Source organism: Lolium perenne, chromosome 4, assembly GCF_019359855.2.
Source record: "Lolium perenne isolate Kyuss_39 chromosome 4, Kyuss_2.0, whole genome shotgun sequence".
Lineage (NCBI taxonomy): Eukaryota > Viridiplantae > Streptophyta > Magnoliopsida > Poales > Poaceae > Lolium > Lolium perenne.
Genome location: NC_067247.2, coordinates 384,227,112 through 384,242,651, shown reverse-complemented (window position 1 = coordinate 384,242,651; position 15,540 = coordinate 384,227,112).

The following is a 15,540-nucleotide window of genomic DNA, read 5'->3' as shown; positions in this document are numbered from 1 at the left end:
CCCTCTCGCTGATGCTTCCGCTGGGTAGGTTCTTTTTTGGATACTACTGCCGAAGATCAGCGTGTTGAAGCTAGGTCCAATGTGCTTCTTAAACTTGCGTTGGAACATGGTTCTAACTTTTGGGCTACGCCTGAACGTACCCGACAAATTGTCAGATTTTAAGACCGCGCAGGTCAAGTCCACGATTTTCTTGATTTCTACACAAGGACATTTGCCCTGGTTTATAACACCATGTTTCCTCGCAACTCTCCGCCGAAAACTCTTCCTGGTCCGATGAGCAAATTCCGGGATGCTCCTCGAATCCATGAGTTTGTAAGGGCCCAACTGACTGCTGGAGCAAGATTTTCCATGATTATGTTGCAGATCTGTTATGGAAGTTAGACATGACCAAAATTGTCGCCAAATGGCAAGCCAAACTAACTAGGAGGAGGAGGAACATCGATAAAATCAACGATGATGTGACCCCTGTAGCCGAAGAGATGATGGATGAATTACTTCGACTAGATGCCGAATTCTTCGTGAGAGGTAGCTATGCTGAACATAGGAGTGGTGTTGTAAGCAAGGAGAGAGTAAACATAGACGATATAATAGGTGATAACTGAAAGTTTCTTTTTCCTTGTCGAGTTTCCCTTGATAGTGAGAATATGTATATTGTAAGCACAATGTATATTGTAAAACAGCTTATATGTTTTTTCTTTCATCAAGGCCCCGAGCTGTTTGTTGGCCGGTGTTTATATCTTTATTGGTTTGCGAGCTATTTTTGCGCCAGGGCAAATAATTGTATTTTGTGCAAGTTCATATATATCGTTATTGCGGGTTACGAGCCCCCGAGCCTGTCGATGAAAAAGATGTATATCACCAATATCTTTACTATATTGTAGCACCGCGAGTCCGCCTCATTAAAAACCTTTCAGCCCCACTCGGTGCCCTGAAAGGAAAAGAGTGCGCCTGAAAACTCACGGGCGTTTCAGTACATTGTATGTTTACAAAGAGGACTATATTTCGACTTTAGGCGTAAAAATGCCTAAGTTGCGCCACGTTCTAGGGATTTGGCTCGGCGATCCCTGTCTTCTTGTCCTTTATCCGGTATGCTCCTCCTTCAATTACTTATGTGACGATGTACGGGCCAATCCATGGCGACTCGAGTTTCTCATGACTATTTTGCGTAAGCCGAAGAACTAAGTCGCCTACCTGGAAGGATCTTGGTCGCAAACGTCGACTGTGGTAGTTTTTCATATCTTGCTGGTACTTGGTGACCCTTGACAATGCCTCATCTCGAGCTTCATTGAGTGCATCGACGTCATCTTCCAGTGTCTTTCTCGAGGTTTCTTCATTGAATTCCGTCACTCTCGGGGAGTTGTGTTCTATCTCTATCGGCAACACTGCCTCAGCTCCATGGACTAAAAAGAACGGGGTTTCCTGCGTCGCTGTATATGGTGTTGTTCGAATACTCCATAACACGCTAGGCAACTCCTCTAGCCATGTGTCGGGCTTTTTCCAATGGTGTTAATAGGCGCTTCTTGATGCCGTTGCAGATGATGTCGTTTGCTTTCTCGACTTGACCATTGGTTTGCGGGTGCGCAACTGAGGCAAATTGTAATTTGATGCCTACCTCTGCGCAATATGCCTTGAACTCCTTGGATGTGAAATTGCTGTCGTTGTCTGTGACGACGCAATGAGGGACTCCAAATTGAAAAACGATACTCTTAACAAACTTGATTGCGGATGCTGCATCTGGTGAGTTTATCGGCTTCGCTTCTATCCACTTTGTGAAATTGTCGATAGCTACGAGCATATACTCGTATCCTCCTGGCCAAGCCTTGTGTAATTTTCCCACCATATCAAGACCCCATTGAGCAAAGGGCCATGACAGTGGTATTGGCATCAACTCTGCTGCCGGAGAATGAGGTTTCGCGACAAACCTTTGGCACGCATCGCAAGTACGCACTATGTCCTTTGCATCCTCGATTGTTGTTAGCCAATAAAATCCTGCTCTAAAAACCTTGGCTGCTATAGCTCGACTGCTTGCATGATGTCCGCACACCCCTTCGTGTACATCCTTCAGAATAAGCCTTCCTTCTTCGGGTGTGACAGATCTTTGTAGTACTCCCGAAATACTTCGCTTGTATAGCTCTCCTTTGACCACAGTAAAGGCTTTAGAATGCCTGATAACTCGCCTTGCTTCAACTGGATCGTCGGGTAGTTCTTTTCTCAGGATGTATGCTATGTAAGCCTGCATCCAATGAATTTGTACCATCATTATCACGTGTGGCTCCTCCTCGCCTTCCGATGGTGCTGCTGGAGCCCCCGAGGCTTTCTCATCCTTCTCCTTCTTCTGCTGTTTCTTCGCCTTGGTTGATCTTTCAGCTATCTCTTCCCAGAACACACCAGGTGGTATTGCTAGACACTGTGACCCGATGTTTGCAAGAACATCGGCTTCATCGTTGGTGAGCCTGCTGATATGATTTACTTCGCACCCGTCGAACAGCCTCTCGAGCTCATTATATACTTCCTTGTATGCTATCATACTATCATTGACTACATCGCATTGATTCATCACCCGTTGAGCCACCAGCTGTGAATCACCAAAGATTTTCAATCGAGTTGCGCCGCAAGCTTTCGCCATCTTCATCCCGTGTATAAGTGCTTCATACTCTGCTTCGTTATTAGATGCGTTTGGAAACGTCATCCGTAGCACGTATTTCAACTTAATTGTTGCCTTGAGGTGATACTAGTATCACGCTTGCTCCATCTCCTTCTAATCTCTTGGATCCGTCGAAGTTCATAGTCCAAGTTCTTGACAAATCTGGAGGTCCCGTATTTTGTAGCTCCATTCACTCCGCGATGAAGTATGGTAAGATCTGTGACTTTATTGCTTTTCTTTTCTCATATGTGATGTCCCGAGGAGAAAGTTCTATTCCCCAAAGGGAGACACGACCCGTAGCTTCTGGATTGTTTAATATATTGGATAAAGGCGGCTCATTGACCACTATTATCGGATGCGCCGAAAAATAGTGTCGTAGTTTTCTTGCGGTTGTGAACACTCCATATGCTAATTTCTGGTACTGCGGGTACCGCTGTTTTGAGGGTGATAAAACTTCACTGACGAAGTATACCGGCCGCTGCACTCCGTGGAGTTTTCCTTCTTCTTCTCTTTCGACCACAAGGACTGTGCTGACCACCTGAGGCGTGGCTGCGATGTATAACAGGAGAGGCTCTTTCTCCTTAGGCACCACCAAGTTTGGCGGTGTCGAGATTGTGCGCTTAAGGTCCTCGAAAGCTCTGTCTGCTTCTCCGTTCCACTGGAACTTCTCTCCTTGTTTGATCAAAGCGTAAAACAGCAACGCCTTTTCTCCCAATCTGGCGACGAATCTGCTTAAAGCTGCAACTTGCCCAGTTAGCTGTTGTATTTCCTTCAACTTTGTTGGCTTTCGCATCGTCACGATGGCTTGGATTTTTTCTGGGTTGGCTTCGATTCCTCTTGCTAAAACCAAGAACCCGAGAAGTTCTCCTGCGGGAATGCCAAAAGAACACTTTGTCGGGTTCAGCTTGAGGCAGAACTTGTCAAGGTTGTCGAAAGTTTCCTTCAAATCCTCAATCAGAGTTGACCCCTTCTTTGTCGTTATGATGACATCATCGATATACACTTGTACGTTCTTGCCAATATGTGTGGCGAGACACTTCTGCATCATCCGCTGGTATGTTGCTCCCGCGTTTTTCAATCCAAAGGGCATTGTTCTATAGCAGAACACGCCATAAGGTGTTATAAAAGCTGTTTTGACCTCATCGTCTTCTTTTAACTTGATCTGCTTATAACCAGAATATGCGTCCAGGAAGGAAAGACATTCACAACCTGCCGTGGAGTCGATAATTTGATCGATCCTTAGGAGGGGAAAGTGATCCTTTGGACAATGTTTATTGAGACACGTGAAGTCGACGCACATGCGAAGGACCTTCGTGTTTTCTTCGGGACCAGTACTGGGTTAGCTACCCACGTGGCCTCTGTATGTAACTCTTTGATAAAGCCAGCCTCTCTGAGTCGATTGATTTCTGACAACATAGCTTTGCTGTTTGGTTCCGAAAAACGCCGCAAAGGTTGTTTAATTGGTCTCGCTATTGGATCCAAATTGAGGTGATGCTCGGCAAGTTCCCTGGGTACTCCTGGCATGTCAGCTGGACACCATGCGAAGATTTCCCAACGCTCACGGAGGAACTCGACGAGCGCGCTTTCCTATGCGAGGTCCATATTTGCTGCAATGGATGTCGTTTTCTTGGGATCTGTCAGATGAATCTGCACCTCCTTGGAATCTTTGGTAGTTTCAAAGGTTGGCTCCTTGAGTGGCCTCCCTATGTCTGGCAATACATCATAGTCAGTTGTTAGCCTTGACACCATATATTCTGCTTGCATCCCAAAAGTCTCTAACAGTCGATGAAAATCTTTGTCGCACTTATCAGCTAGCGCGAAACTGCCTTTTACTATAGGGATTTCTAGTTTCGTGCCCCTGGTTCGTTAGTTGTACACAGTTTTCCCCAGTCCCTTAGTTTTTCCTCAGTTTTCCCCTCCCTCTAGTTTGAAACCCGTCGCAGATGCTCAGACGGGAGGGTTGCCGTCTGGTCAGAGGCCTTCACCGTTACCGGTGACGGCTAGGGAGCCGCGTTGGTGTTGAATTGACCGTTTCTTTCGAACTGTGTTGACTGTTGACTGGAGGAACTCACCCAAAGCTTTCCACTCCGCCCGAGACTGGAGGAGCTCACACACCGCCCCTCCGCCGCCACGCCGTCCTACCCTCCTACCTTATGGCGTCGTCCGCCGCTGAGCCGCCCCCGCCCCCACCACCACCACCGGGAGGCGGAGAGGGCTCCGCCTCCACCAGATCTAGATCTACCCCTTTCGCGGAGTTTGTATGTCCATCTGGTGTGCCAACTGTTCGCATCAGCCGCGGAGAAGATTGGGAATCAGAGGGATCTAACGCATGGATTCCATCTAGGTAAGCATCGTCTGCCTATGTGAATTAACAGTAGGCAGTTTTTGAGCGCCAATCATTGTTGCTCAACTAACTGCGTTGCTTTTCGAATAGGATTGATCCAGCGCTGGCTTTTCGGCTGGCGGTTAGGCTGGATTCTAGCTTTACGCGTGATTCTAAACGCTATAAGAATGGGTTTTACTTCCCTGCGGTGGTTGCAACCACCATCTCATTGAGGAATTTGAAAGCTAACATCTACGCTCAGTACAGCTGGAGCTCTGACGATGCAGTTCATTTCGAATATTTGCACAACAAGGAGGGAAGATTTGTTCCACTAATTTCCGACGACGATCTGGGAATTCTTTTTGCTTTGAATGCTTCTTGCCGGTTCGGTAAAATTGGTATCCATGTGGACAGGGGCCGGGCATCATCTCTCTCTGGTGCTGGGGCATCATCAGGTGGTCGGGCATCATGTCTCTCTACTGCTGCTACCTCTTCTAACAGTGTGCGCCGCGGCGCTCCTTGTAGGTCCACAGCAGCACCATCTGTCCCCAGTGCTAGTCGTAGCCAGATCATTCGTACGGTCGATGTGGAGGACGATGCAGACATTGAGGATCAATCTCCTCAAGATGATGAGGATGAGTTGATGTTTCCTGAATTGGTAGATTGATGCAGTAAGCAGGCAATGGAGGATCAATACATGGAAGATATTGCTTTTAGTGCCAGATTTGATGACACTGATGATGAAGAGAAGAATGAGAATGATGACAGCCTCGTTTTAGCTGATTACGAAGGTGAAGACTTGCCAACAATTGAGTGGAACGGGGAGGATCCCCAGCTTGCAAACGGCAGCGTGTTTCAAACGATGATGGACTGCCGTAATGCAATTACTACATATCACATTCTCACTAAGAATAATTATGAGGTTATTAAAAGTGAGCCAGGTAGGTTCACAATTAAATGCCCATACCTAAGGTGTAGGTTTAGACTGCATGCATCCACAATGCGCAGAAGCAGCTTGGTTCAGGTACTACGCCAACCAGTTGTGTATTTAGATCACGGTGTAAAATTTGTTATCTATTACTGACATCCCTTATCATTATGTTTCAGATAAAGAAGAATAAGGAGATCCATAGGTGTCCACCTCTAGGGGGAGAGCCAGAGCTGAAAACAAAGCTAGCGAAGACTAGGTGGTTGGCAGATATAATCCTAGATTGGCTGATAGAAAATCCTTCACTTGGTCCAACAGCACTCGTAAAAAAGGTGGTTGAGAAGTATAAAATGAAACTTACATGAGGATGTTCTATGCAAAGGAAATGGCTCTTGACAAGATCAATGGTCCATGGAATGAAAGCTTTCAGTTGCTTTACACTTTCAAAGCTGAAGTGGAGATGGCTAGACCAGGCAGTGTTGTAGCGATAGACAAGCATACAGTTCCCTACAAATTGAAAAGCGGGAAGGTAATGCACAAGGAATGTTTTAGAAGGTCTTTTGTTTGTTTCAAAGCTTGCTGGAAAGGCTTTTTGGACGGTTGCAGGCCTTATTTGGCCGTGGATGCATCAACTCTTCATGGCAGGTTTAAAGGACAGCTAGTTGCTGCTACTGCAGTTGATGGACATAATTGGATGTTCCCTGTTGCTTATGGGGTTTTGGAGGTTGAGTCACAGGAAAGTTGGACTTGGTTTCTGCAGAATTTGCGCGACCTTATAGGTCATCCACCAGGACTTGTTATCCACACAGACGCTTGCAAAGGTTTGGAGACTGCGGTAGAAGCAGTATTCCCTGGAGTGGAGCATAGGGAATGTATGCGACACTTGGTACAGAATTTTACAAAGAAATTCAAGGGTAAAGTTTTTACTGACAACCTATGGCCAGCTTCATACACATGCAGCTCTAGGAAGCATCTGTTTCATTTGGATGTGTTGTATAAACAAAAACCTGGGGTGAAGGAGTACTTGGATGAACATCATGGTAGGGTGTCGTCAAGAAGCCAATTCAATGAAATTTTCAAGGTAGACTATGTAACAAGTAACCTTGCGGAGAGTTTCAATTCAAAGGTCAAGTAATTGAAAGGGCTTATGCTGTGGCAAATAATTGATAAGATTAGGCAGATGATCATGATAAAGATCGATCTGCATCAAAGAATTGCATCCACAAATTATGTTGGCCATCTCATGCTCCCATCTTTGATTAAGTCTTTGCATGACAGGGCAAAACAATTGAGGATGCAATGCGTCAGAAAAGGAATTGAGGCTGAGGTAACCTACACTGACACACAAAACAGGCAGTGGAGGTTGATACGTCTCCGACGTATCGATAATTTCTTATGTTCCATGCCACATTATTGATGTTATCTACATGTTTTATGCACACTTTATGTCATATTCGTGCATTTTCTGGAACTAACCTATTAACAAGATGCCGAAGTGCCAGTTGCTGTTTTCTGCTGTTTTTGGTTTCAGAAATCCTAGTAACGAAATATTCTCGGAATTGGACGAAATCAACGCCCAGGGTCCTATTTTGCCACGAAGCTTCCAGAAGCCCGAAGAGGAGACGAAGAGGGGCCACGAGGGGGCCACACCCTAGGGTGGCGCGGCCCCCCCTTGGCCGCGCGGCCCTGTGGTGTGGGGCCCTCGTGCCGCCTCTTGACCTGCCCTTCCGCCTACAAATAGCCTCCGTCGCGAAACCCCCAGTACCGAGAGCCACGATACGGAAAACCTTACTGAGACGCCGCCGCCGCCGATCCCATCTCGGGGGATCCAGGAGATCGCCTCCGGCACCCTGCTGGAGAGGGGATTCATCTCCCGGAGGACTCTACGCCGCCATGGTCGCCTCCGGAGTGATGTGTGAGTAGTCTACCCCTGGACTATGGGTCCATAGCAGTAGCTAGATGGTTGTCTTCTCCCCATTGTGCTTCATTGTCGGATCTTGTGAGCTGCCTAACATGATCAAGATCATCTATCTGTAATTCTATATGTTGCGTTTGTTGGGATCCGATGAATAGAGAATACTTGTTATGTTGATTATCAAAGTTATATCTATGTGTTGTTTATGATCTTGCATGCTCTCCGTTACTAGTAGATGCTCTGGCCAAGTAGATGCTTGTAACTCCAAGAGGGAGTATTTATGCTCGATAGTGGGTTCATGCCTGCATTGACACCGGGACAAAGGATGAGAAAGTTCTAAGGTTGTGTTGTGCTGTTGCCACTAGGGATAAAACATTGATGCTATGTCTAAGGATGTAGTTGTTGATTACATTACGCACCATACTTAATGCAATTGTCTGTTGCTTTGCAACTTAATACTGGAGGGGGTTCGGATGATAACCTGAAGGTGGACTTTTTAGGCATAGATGCAGTTGGATGGCGGTCTATGTACTTTGTCGTAATGCCCAATTAAATCTCACTATACTCATCATGATATGTATGTGCATGGTCATGCCCTCTTTATTTGTCAATTGCCCAACTGTAATTTGTTTACCCAACATGTTGTTTATCTTATGGGAGAGACACCTCTAGTGAACTGTGGACCCCGGTCCAATTCTCTTTACTGAAATACAATCTACTGCAATACTTGTTCTACTGTTTTCTGCAAACAATCATCTTCCACACAATACGGTTAATCCTTTGTTACAGAAAGCCGGTGAGATTGACAACCTCACTGTTTCGTTGGGGCAAAGTACTTTGGTTGTGTTGTGCAGGTTCCACGTTGGCGCCGGAATCTCTGGTGTTGCGCCGCACTACATCCCGCCGCCATCAACCTTCAACGCGCTTCTTGGCTCCTACTGGTTCGATAACCTTGGTTTCATACTGAGGGAAACTTGCCTCTGTACGCATCACACCTTCCTCTTGGGGTTCCCAACGGACGCGTGCTGAACGCGTATCAAGCAGCTTTTCTCGGCGCCGTTGTTGGGAGATCAAGACACGCTGCAAGGGGAGTCTCCACTTCTCAATCTCTTTACTTTGTTTTTGTCTTGCTTAGTTTTATTTACTACTTTGTTTGCTGCATTATATCAAAACACAAAAAAATTAGTTGCTAGCTTTACTTTATTTACTGCCTTGTTCTCTATATCAAAAACACAAAAAAATTAGTTATTTGCATTTACTTTATCTAGTTTGCTTTATTTACTATTGCTAAAATGAATACTCCTGAAAATACTAAGTTGTGTGACTTCACAACCACAAATAATAATGATTTCCTATGCACACCTATTGCTCCACCTGCTACTACAGCAGAATTCTTTGAAATTAAACCTGCTTTGCTGAATCTTGTTATGCGAGAGCAATTTTCTGGTGTTAGTTCTAATGATGCTGCTGCCCATCTTAATAATTTTGTTGAATTATGTGAAATGCAAAAGTATAAGGATGTAGATGGTGACATTATAAAATTAAAATTGTTCCCTTTCTCATTAAGAGGAAGAGCTAAAGATTGGTTGCTATCTCTGCCTAAGAATAGTATTGATTCATGGACTAAATGCAAGGATGCTTTTATTGGTAGATATTATCCCCCTGCTAAAATTATATCTTTGAGGAGTAGCATAATGAATTTTAAACAATTAGATACTAAACATGTTGCTCAAGCTTGGGAAAGAATGAAATCTTTGGTTAAAAACTGCCCAACACATGGACTGACTACTTGGATGATCATCCAAACCTTCTATGCAGGACTAAATTTTTCTTCACGGAATTTATTGGATTCAGCTGCTGGAGGTACCTTTATGTCCATCACTCTTGGTGAAGCAACAAAGCTTCTTGATAATATGATGATCAACTACTCTGAATGGCACACGGAAAGAGCTCCACAAGGTAAGAAGGTAAATTCTGTCGAAGAAACCTCTTCCTTGAGTGATAAGATTGATGCTATTATGTCTATGCTTGTGAATGATAGGACTAATATTGATCCTAATAATGTTCCATTAGCTTCATTGGTTGCACAAGAAGAACATGTTGATGTAAACTTCATTAAAAATAATAATTTCAACAACAATGCTTACCGGAACAATTCTAGTAACAACTATAGGCCATATCCTTATAATAATGGCAACGGCTATGCTAATTCTTATGGGAATTCTTACAACAATAATAGGAATTCACCCCCTGAACTTGAAGCCATGCTTAAGGAATTTATTAGTACACAAACTGCTTTTAACAAATCTGTTGAAGAAAAGCTTGGGAAAATTGATATACTTGCTTCTAAAGTTGATAGTCTTGCTGCTGATGTTGATCTTTTGAAATCGAAAGTTATGACTAATGAGAATCATCATAATAAAATTACTACTACAGCAAATGCCATCCAAGTTAGAATTAATGAGAATATAAGATTAATGGCTGAACTGCGTGCTAGGTGGGATAGAGAAGAAAATGAAAAACTAGCTAAAGAGAAGAATGTAGCTAAAGTTTGGACAATTACCACCACTAGTAATGCTAATGATACACATGTTGCTGCACCTCCTACTAATACTAATAAAAGAATTGGTGTTAGCAATGTTTCCACTTCTAATGCAAAGCGCGAGAAACTGCCTGAAACTGCTAAAACTGTTGAAACTGCCTGTGATAAAGCTGCTGAATTTTTTTTCAACATTGGGGATGATGATCCCATTGCTTTAGATTATAATGGTTTGAATTTTGATGATTGCCACATCTCTGAAGTTATAAAGTTCTTACAAAAACTTGCTAAAAGTCCTAATGCTAGTGCTATAAATTTGGCTTTCACGCAACATATTACAAATGCTCTCATAAAAGCTAGAGAAGAGAAACTAGAGCGCGAAGCTTCTATTCCTAGAAAGCTAGAGGATGGTTGGGAGCCCATCATTAAGATGAAGGTTAAAGATTTTGATTGTAATGCTTTATGTGATCTTGGTGCAAGTATTTCTGTTATGCCTAAGAAAATTTATAATATGCTTGACTTGCCACCACTGAAAAATTGTTATTTGGATGTTAATCTTGCTGATCATTCTACAAAGAAAACTTTGGGGAAAGTTGATAATGTTCGCATTACCGTTAACAATAACCTTGTCCCCGTTGATTTTTTTGTCTTGGATATTGAATGCAATGCATCTTGTCCCATCATATTGGGAAGACCTTTTCTTCGAACTGTTGGTGCTACTATTGATATGAAGGAAGGTAATATAAAATATCAATTTCCTCTCAAGAAAGGTATGGAACACTTCCCTAGAAAGAGAATGAAGTTACCTTTTGATTCTATTATGAGAACAAATTATGATGTTGACGCTTCATCTCTTGATAATACTTGATACACACTTTCTGCGCCTAGCTGAAAGGCGTTAAAGAAAAGCGCTTATGGGAGACAACCCATGTTTTTACCTACAGTACTTTGTTTTATTTTGTATCTTGGAAGTTGTTTACTACTGTAGCAACCTCTCCTTATCTTAGTTTAGTGTTTTGTTGTGCCAAGTAAAGTCTTTGATAGTAAAGTTCATACTAGATTTGGATTACTGCGCAGAAACAGATTTCTTTGCTGTCACGAATCTGGGCAAAATTCTCTGTAGGTAACTCAGAAAATTATGCCAATTTACGTGAGTGATCCTCAGATATGTACGCAACTTTCATTCAATTTGGGCATTTTCATTTGAGCAAGTATGGTGCCATTTTAAAATTCGTCAATACGAACTGTTCTGTTTTGACAGATTCTGCCTTTTATTTCGCATTACCTCTTTTGCTATGTTGGATGAATTTCTTTGATCCACCAATGTCCAGTAGCTTTATGCAATGTCCAGAAGTGTTAAGAATGATTGTGTCACCTCTGAACATGTTAATTTTTATTGTGCACTAACCCTCTAATGAGTTGTTTCGAGTTTGGTGTGGAGGAAGTTTTCAAGGATTAAGAGAGGAGTATGATGCAACATGATCAAGGAGAGTGAAAGCTCTAAGCTTGGGGATGCCCCGGTGGTTCACCCCTGCATATTCTAAGAAGACTCAAGCGTCTAAGCTTGGGGATTCCCAAGGCATCCCCTTCTTCATCGACAACATTATCGTGTTCCTCCTGAAACTATATTTTTATTCCATCACATCTTATGTGCTTTGCTTGGAGCGTCGGTTTGTTTTTGTTTTTTGTTTTGTTTGAATAAAATGGATCCTAGCATTCACTTTATGGGAGAGAGACACGCTCCGCTGTAGCATATGGACAAGTATGTCCTTAGGCTCTACTCATAGTATTCATGGCGAAGTTTCTTCTTCGTTAAATTGTTATATGGTTGGAATTGGAAAATGATACATGTAGTAAATTGCTATAAATGTCTTGGGTAATGTGATACTTGGCAATTGTTGTGCTCATGTTTAAGCTCTTGCATCATATGCTTTGCACCCATTAATGAAGAAATACATAGAGCATTCTAAAATTTGGTTTGCATATTTGGTTTCTCTAAGGTCTAGATAATTTCTAGTATTGAGTTTGAACAACAAGGAAGACGGTGTAGAGTCTTATAATGTTTTCAATATGTCTTTTATGTGAGTTTTGCTGCACCGGTTCATCCTTGTGTTTGTTTCAAATAAGCCTTGCTAGCCTAAACCTTGTATCGAGAGGGAATACTTCTCATGCATCCAAAATACTTGAGCCAGCCACTATGCCATTTGTGTCCACCATACCTACCTACTACATGGTATTTTCCGCCATTCCAAAGTAAATTGCTTGAGTGCTACCTTTAAATTTCCATTCTTCACCTTTACAATATATAGCTCATGGGACAAATAGCTTAAAAACTATTGTGGTATTGAATATGTACTTATGCACTTTATCTCTTATTAAGTTGCTTGTTGTGCGATAACCATGTTTCTGGGGACGCCATCAACTATTCCTTGTTGAATTTCATGTGAGTTGCTATACATGTTCGTCTTGTCTGAAGTAAGAGCGATCTACCACCTTATGGTTAAGCATGCATATTGTTAGAGAAGAACATTGGGCCGCTAACTAAAGCCATGATCCAGGGTGGAAGTTTCAGTTTTGGACATATATCCTCAATCTCAAATGAGAAAATTATTAATTGTTGTTACATGCTTATGCATAAAAGAGGAGTCCATTATCTGTTGTCTATGTTGTCCCGGTATGGATGTCTAAGTTGAAGAATAATCAATAGCGAGAAATCCAATGCGAGCTTTCTCCTTAGACCTTTGTACAGGCGGCATAGAGGTACCCCATTGTGACACTTGGTTAAAACATGTGCATTGTGATGATCCGGTAGTCCAAGCTAATTAGGACAAGGTGCGGGCACTATTAGTACACTATGCATGAGGCTTGCAACTTGTAAGATATAATTTACATGATACATATGCTTTATTACTACCGTTGACAAAATTGTTTCATGTTTTCAAAATAAAAGCTCTAGCACAAATATAGCAATCGATGCTTTTCCTCTATGGAGGACCATTCTTTTACTTTATTGTTGAGTCAGTTCACCTATTTCTCTCCACCTCAAGAAGCAAACACTTGTGTGAACTGTGCATTGATTCCTACATATTTGCATATTGCACTTGTTATATTACTCTATGTTGATAATATCCATGAGATATACATGTTATAAGTTGAAAGCAACCGCTGAAACTTAATCTTCTTTTGTGTTGCTTCAATACCTTTACTTTGAATTATTGCTTTATGAGTTAACTTTTATGCAAGACTTATTGATGCTTGTCTTGAAGTGCTATTCATGAAAAGTCTTTGCTATATGATTCACTTGTTTACTCATGTCATATACATTGTTTTGATCGCTGCATTCACTACATATGCTTTACAAATAGTATGATCAAGATTATGATGGCATGTCACTCCGTAAAATTATACGTGTTATCGTTTTACCTGCTCGGGACGAGCAGAACTAAGCTTGGGGATGCTGATACGTCTCCGACGTATCGATAATTTCTTATGTTCCATGCCACATTATTGATGTTATCTACATGTTTTATGCACACTTTATGTCATATTCGTGCATTTTCTGGAACTAACCTATTAGCAAGATGCCGAAGTGCCGATTGTCGTTTCTGTTGTTTTTGGTTTCGTAAATCCTAGTAACGAAATATTCTCGGAATTGGACGAAATCAACGCCCGGGGTCCTATTTTGCCACGAAGCTTCCGGAAGCCCGAAGAGGAGACGAAGAGGGGCCACGAGGGGCCACACCCTAGGGCGGCGCGGCCCCCTTGGCCGCGCGGCCCTGTGGTGTGGGGCCCTCGTGCCGCCTCTTGACCTGCCCTTCCGCCTACAAATAGCCTCCGTCGCGAAACCCCCGCATCGAGAGCCACGATACGGAAAACCTTACCGAGACGCCGCCGCCGCCGATCCCATCTCGGGGGATCCAGAGATCGCCTCCGGCACCCTGCCGAGAGGGGATTCATCTCCCGGAGGACTCTACGCCGCCATGGTCGCCTCCGGAGTGATGTGTGAGTAGTCTACCCCTGGACTATGGGTCCATAGCAGTAGCTAGATGGTTGTCTTCTCCCCATTGTGCTTCATTGTCGGATCTTGTGAGCTGCCTAACATGATCAAGATCATCTATCTGTAATTCTATATGTTGCGTTTGTTGGGATCCGATGAATAGAGAATACTTGTTATGTTGATTATCAAAGTTATATCTATGTGTTGTTTATGATCTTGCATGCTCTCCGTTACTAGTAGATGCTCTGGCCAAGTAGATGCTTGTAACTCCAAGAGGGAGTATTTATGCTCGATAGTGGGTTCATGCCGCATTGACACCGGGACAGGATGACAAAGTTCTAAGGTTGTGTTGTGCTGTTGCCACTAGGGATAAAACATTGATGCTATGTCTAAGGATGTAGTTGTTGATTACATTACGCACCATACTTAATGCAATTGTCTGTTGCTTTGCAACTTAATACTGGAGGGGGTTCGGATGATAACCTGAAGGTGGACTTTTTAGGCATAGATGCAGTTGGATGGCGGTCTATGTACTTTGTCGTAATGCCCAATTAAATCTCACTATACTCATCATGATATGTATGTGCATGGTCATGCCCTCTTTATTTGTCAATTGCCCAACTGTAATTTGTTCACCCAACATGCTGTTTATCTTATGGGAGAGACACCTCTAGTGAACTGTGGACCCCGGTCCAATTCTCTTTACTGAAATACAATCTACTGCAATACTTGTTCTATCAAGTTTTCTCGCAAACAATCATCTTCCACACAATACGGTTAATCCTTTGTTACAGCAAGCCGGTGAGATTGACAACCTCACTGTTTCGTTGGGGCAAAGTACTTTGGTTGTGTTGTGCAGGTTCCACGTTGGCGCCGGAATCTCTGGTGTCGCGCCGCACTACATCCCGCCGCCATCAACCTTCAACGTGCTTCTTGGCTCCTACTGGTTCGATAACCTTGGTTTCATACTGAGGGAAACTTGCCGCTGTACGCATCACACCTTCCTCTTGGGGTTCCCAACGGACGCGTGCTGAACGCGTATCAGAGGTATCCAGTGAGTTTGGTTGATAGGACATGCCATTGTAGGGGATGGCAGATCCGTGGGATACCCTGCATACACGCATTGTTTTTCATGAGTGTTATAGGGGTGAAGATGGTGAAGTTGATCAGTATGTGTCAGAGTATTTCTCTGTT